The following is a 6,100-nucleotide window of genomic DNA, read 5'->3' as shown; positions in this document are numbered from 1 at the left end:
CGGCGGCGGCGGTGGAGCTAGCGGGGGAGGGTGCGGGTGGGATCAAGGTGGAGGGGGATCGAGATCGAGATGGAGGGGGAATCGAGATCGAGATGGAGGGGGATCGAGATCAAGTGTCCTCATGAATTCAAAAAGTGCCCATGAAATTTAAAAATATTGATGATATCAAAAAGTGCCCATGAAATACAATCAAGAAATGAAGACTACGATTTAAATACAATCGATCTTAGCTAGCTATCTGTTCACAATCTTCTTGCCCTTCTTTTTCGCAAATGGAGTTCTTCTGTGGAATGGACATCCTTTAGGTAGGGTGGTCCTGCTTCTTCTTGTGGTGTGTGCTGCTACTTCATCGTCGTCGTCATGTTCGATCTTCAGGTCGCCGTACTTGTCAAAGTATTGCTCATTGGCTACTCCATCCATTCCGATGATCTTCCTTTTGCCTCTCCTCACGACAACACGACAGGGCTTTGACGAGTCGGTAATGAAGAAGCATTGGTCCACTTGGGAAGCCAGTACCCATGGCTCACTTTTCGCGGTGACGTTTGCGCCCGCGGTCTTGGATTTGGCTTCGGGTATAACCATGGTGGTGAAATACCGGTCTTCTTTTAGGACGCTCTTGGCCCATCTGACACAAACATATATGCAACACCACAAGCACATGCAACACCACAAACATACATAGATCTAGCTAGGCCACAAAAAGTGCATGTGCACGTTGTTGGAGCGAGCTAGGGAGAAAAAAAGTAGATCTACATCATGAAGATAGCTTTCCCCTTACTTACCTATCAAAAAAAGGTAATTTCACCACTTAATTTTGATGAATCTATGGTGGAAATGAGGTGAGGAGGAGGAGATGGCCGAAAGCTTGGAGAAGGAGGTGGAGGGAATGAAGTGGGGAAAGTGAGTGGGTAGGTGTGGGGTTGTCCAAAATATCTTGTTAGGGTCCCAGGTTACTAATGGCGCACCACGAGCAAATGCGCCATTAGTCACCCTGGTTACTAATGGCGCACCTGCAAGTGGTGCGCCATTAGTAGTTTTGCAAAAAAGTAAAAAATATATATATATACTAATAGCGCACCAGATAACAGTGCACCATTACTAGTTTAAACTAGTAATGGCGCACTGTGAAACGATGCGCCATTAGTAGTTTTGCAAAAAAAAGAATAATTTTTTTACAGTAATGGCGCACTGTCTGCTTGGTGCACCATTACTACTTAGAACTAGTAATGGCGCACTTCGACCTGATGCGCCATTAGTATGTATGGAAAAATGGAACAAATAATAATTTAATACTAGTGGCGCACCCTGTTTCTGGTGCGCCATTAGTGTCTTCCACACTAATGGCGCATCACCAACCGGTGCGCCATTAGTATATAGTAGTGGCGCACTGCTTCCATGGTGCGCCATTGGTATCAATCCTATGTATAGCCCTTTTCCTAGTAGTGTGGTTAGAGGAGTGCTCCACCCCACGTGGTTGGCCAATCCAGCAGTGGTGCCTAAGGCAAATGGGAAATGGAGCATGTGTATTGACTACACAGATATCAATAAAGCTTGTCTGGAGGATCCTTTCCACCTGCCACACATCGACCAGATTGTGGACTCCACTGCCGGGTGTGACCTACTGTCATTCCTCGACGCCTATTTAGGATACCACCAGATCTTCATGATGAAGGAAGATGAAGAAAGGAACGCGTTCATCACCCCATGTGGTACGTATTATATTGTACGAATTCCTTTCGGTTTGAAGGCACTGGTTCAACGTTTGCCCGAGCGGTCCAAATTGGTTTTGAACCCCAGCTACACAGAAATATGGAAGCTTATATGGAGATATAGTGGACAAAACCAAGGATAGGGCCACGCTCGTGCAAGATTTAGAAGAAACATTTGCGAATTTGCGCAAGATCAACCTCAAGCTGAACCCAGAGAAGTGCGTGTTCGGTGCTCCATCTGGAAAACTTCTTGGGTTCTTTATGTCTCAACGCGGGATTGAAGCAAATCCCGACAAGATCAAAGCAATTGAGCAGATTGAGGCACCAAAACGGATCAAAGACGTCCGTAGGCTCGCCGACTGCATTGCTGCCCTAAGTAGGTTCATCTCCAAATCTGCTGAGTGCGCCCTCCCCTTTATCAAAGTTTTGAAAAAGGCAGGTCCAATGAAATGGACTCCGGAGGCAGAGGCGACGCTTCAAGATTTGAAGAGGTACCTCTCCTCCACGCCAATACTAGTCGCGCCTAAGCCACAGGAGCCGTTGCTGCTATACCTAGCTGCGACGAATCAAGTGGTCCGTGCTGAGCTAGTAGCACAGAGGGAACTCGAGGAAGAAGCAGCAGTAGCAGCGGAACCGACGGATTATGGGCCGGAGTCCTCCTCGGAAGGGTCTGACACCAGCAAGGTGGAACCCCCGGTAAGGCCCAGTCCTGGCAAACAAGACAGAGTCTACGCAGAGGGGCGAAGTTGAACAAAAGAAGAAGGTGGTGTAGAACCCTATTTATTTTGTCAGTTCCCTCTTGCAGGGGCTAGGTCAAGATATTCTGGTATGCAGAAGCTACTTGTCGACCTTCTTATGGCCTCGAGAAAGCTACGCCACTATTTCCAAGCACATGAGATCACCGTCGTCACCCGCCTCCCTTTACAACGAATCTTGCACAACCCGGATGCGACTGCGAGGATTGTGGAATGGGCGTTGGAACTGTCGAGCTTTCTCCTTAAGTTTGAAAGTACATCACCAATCAAGAGCCGAGCCTTGGCAGAGTTAATAGCAGAATGGACAGCAATGCCGGACGAAGAGATTCAAGAGACCATCGTCCCTGGTAAGGAGACGAGTCGTGATTGGATTATGTACTTTGATGGAGCCTTCTCACTGCAAGGTGTTGGTACCAGCGTACGACTCATCGCACCCACAGGTGAGCGCCTCAAGTATGTAGTTCAGATGCACTTTCCCCTCAAAAAATCAACGAACAATACAGCGGAGTACAAGGGATTTTGTGCAGGTCTCAAGATCGTGGCAGACCTCGGAATCAGGAAGCTCATCATCAGAGGTGATTCGCAACTCGTCGTCAAGCAAGTCAACAAGGATTACCTGAGGCAGCTGATGGAGGCCTATGTTGATGAGGTGAGGAAGTTGGAGGAGCATTTTGAGGGTCTACAAGCAGAGCATGTTCCCCGAGAAGAGAACACCATCGCCGACGACCTGTCAAAGCGCGCTGCCTTGAAGTTGCCTGTGGAACTAGGTACCTTTGTGCTCCAATTAACCAAGCCATTCGTTGAGCCATCAGCATGATAGAATAAACGGAAGAAGGCAGGCCCTGGAAATTACTTTCTGGCTGATCTCCCGGGAGTCATCGGCGAGGACGTTGCTGGGGGCCCCAAGCTTGCCGAGGAGCAGCAACCTCCAGCAGGGCCTTAAGCCCTGACTGTAGAGGCAGGTGCCTTTGCGGCCATAGATGAGCCTTTAGTCCTTGCCGTCGGACCCCAGGCTCAAGCATGGGCGCAGCGCACCGTCCGTTTCCTCCAAACACGGGAACTCCCTAAGGAACAGGAAGAAGCAGAGAAAGTAGCCCGTCGGTCCAGCATGTACCAATTTGTGGACGATGCCCTGTATAGGAGACCGAACAGCATGAAATTGAAGTGTGTTCCTTAGGAGGATGGACTGGAGCTATTGGCAGAGATACGTGGAGGCATGTGTGGCTCCCACATAGGGTCAAGAGCCCTTGCCGGCAAGGCATTCCGACAAGGTTTCTTCTGGCCCACCGCTCTCCAGGATGCGACTGCACTAGTAACCAAGTGTGAAGCGTGCTAGTTCCATTCAAAGAAGCTTCACCAGCCAGCCCAAGCCCTTCAAACAATCCCTCTCTCCTGGCCATTTTCGGTCTGGGGGCTCGACATACTGGGCCCTTTTCCCCGTGCCGTCGGGGGCTTTGAGTACTTGTACGTCGCTATCGACAAGTTCACAAAGTGGCCGGAGGTGGAACCAGTGAGGAAGGTGATAGCACAATCAGCCGTCAAGTTCTTCAAGGGACTAGTCTGCCATTTTGGTGTGCCGAACAGAGTCATCACCAACAACGGCACATAGTTCATGAGCCGTACCTGCATGCAGTATGTTCAAGACCTCGGCAGCAAGGTCTGTTTTGCTTCTGTTGCTCATCCCAGAAGTAACGACCAGGCTAAGAGGGCAAATGCAGAAGTGCTGCGAGGCCTCAAGACCAGAACCTTTGACAAGATACACAAGTTCGGAAGGCGCTGGATCAATGAGTTGCCAACGGTTCTTTGTCAATCAGGACGACACCAAATCGAGCCACTAGCCACACACCCTTTACCCTGGTATACGGGGCAGAAGCAGTTCTCCCCACAGAACACATATACGGGTCACCTCAAGTGCTCGCTTATGATGAGCTTGAGCAAGAGCAGTTGCGTCAAGATGATGCGACGCTCCTCGAGGAAGATCGTCTTCAGGCTGCTGTGTGAGCCGCTCTCTACCAGCAAGCCTTGCACCGCTACCATAGACGCAAGGTTCACACCCGAAGCCTTGAGGAAGGCGACCTTGTTCTTCAGCGAATTCAATCCGCCAAGAATTCAAACAATTTGACGCCGAAGTGGGAAGGCCCTTATCAAGTAATACGAGTCACCAGGCCCGGCGTAGTCCGCCTGGAGACTGAAGATGGCATTCCAGTGAGCAATTCCTAGAATATCGAACATCTTCGCAAGTTTTACCCCTAAGGCGTGGTTGCAGGGAGCCCCGACAACCCCCATTTTGTACTAGCCTTGCCGGCGCAGACCCTGTGCACAGTCAGGAAGAGAAATCCCTTGGCATGTAAAATTTCCTATTGATTTTCATGTTTATGTGTATACGTATATGCATGCTTGACCAGGATACTATACCGCTTTTTGATTCCAACAAATATTAGTGGACCGCCAAGGTTCCATGCTCTTGCCCTCTCTTCTTTCCATCCACGGCGAGGACGCGCGATCCCGATAAGGACCCGGCTCCGGCAAGAAGTTAAGAAGACCGTCCGGCATGGTGATCCACGGCAAACCAAACAGATAAAGTTTACCTCTTGCCCATTCATGTTCATAACCTATGACTTGTGCATCAGAAAACCTCGCCACTCTTCTTTAAAAACTCGTCCACTCCCATTCCCGGCACCAAACACTGCTTCGGTCGGAGTGGTCGTAGTAGCCCTTGCTAAAATGAGGTGGACATGGGTTGGACCCTTTGTATGTAACCCGGCAGATGTGATTCTCCGGCAGGCGCAGAAGGCACAAACAAGATAGCTTGCCGGGAGGACTCGTTTATTTACATTAAGGAGGCATTTCGCCTCTGCATGAACGTACATGTGCGTGGTTTCCCGGCGAAGCTAGTCTTTTTCATTAACATGCTGATACGAGTACGAAGGTTACATGACACAAGCATGGGCTCGAGATATTACATCGTCTAGAAGTTAAAATTCGGTAAATACCTACAAATTTAGAAGAAAAAAAGATAAGTGCCCCTTGATCTCCGTTCTTGCCCCTTTCCTCCCAGGTACGGCAGGTGAGGGTGAAGAAGGAGCGACAGGGAACATGCCGATGGAGAGCATGGCAGAGATCGCCCTCGGCAAGGCGCGTGGCATAGGGGGAGGATGATACAGATGGAAACGCTGCCGCCGACGATCATCAATAGTTGGAATCGGCGTCCTCCCGCCCAGTCCCCTCATCTTCACCGTCGCTCGAGGAGGAGCTCTCATAGTCGGTCGAGCTCTCCGTGCAGCACCCTAACTTGTATCCCAAGCACCCGAAGATCTTGACGGAGAGCAAATGGCTCTCCACTAATTTGAAGAGGAGAACATGCCCCTTCATCAAGCAATGGGCACATGCAAAGGTTTCCTAGCCCCGATGGAGAAGCATTACATGAGGGACGGGGAACCTCATGTTCGCCCATATGTTGCCATTGCAACACCCCTTCATGTGAAGCCTCAGCCGCCGCGGCTGGTCGATCGCCAGCACCCTTGCGAATGCCTTGGGGAGGCGAAGGCGGCTACGCGGCGGCTCACGCAACTTCAAGATGAACTCCAGCGCCATGTCCCCGACATGGCCGCTCGACGAAGCAGGAGGAGATGGTGG

The sequence above is a fragment of the Triticum dicoccoides genome, chromosome 5A (assembly GCF_002162155.2).
Source record: "Triticum dicoccoides isolate Atlit2015 ecotype Zavitan chromosome 5A, WEW_v2.0, whole genome shotgun sequence".
NCBI lineage: Eukaryota > Viridiplantae > Streptophyta > Magnoliopsida > Poales > Poaceae > Triticum > Triticum dicoccoides.
The sequence above is the reverse complement of the archived record's forward strand: the minus strand, read 5'-3'. Positions refer to the sequence as shown.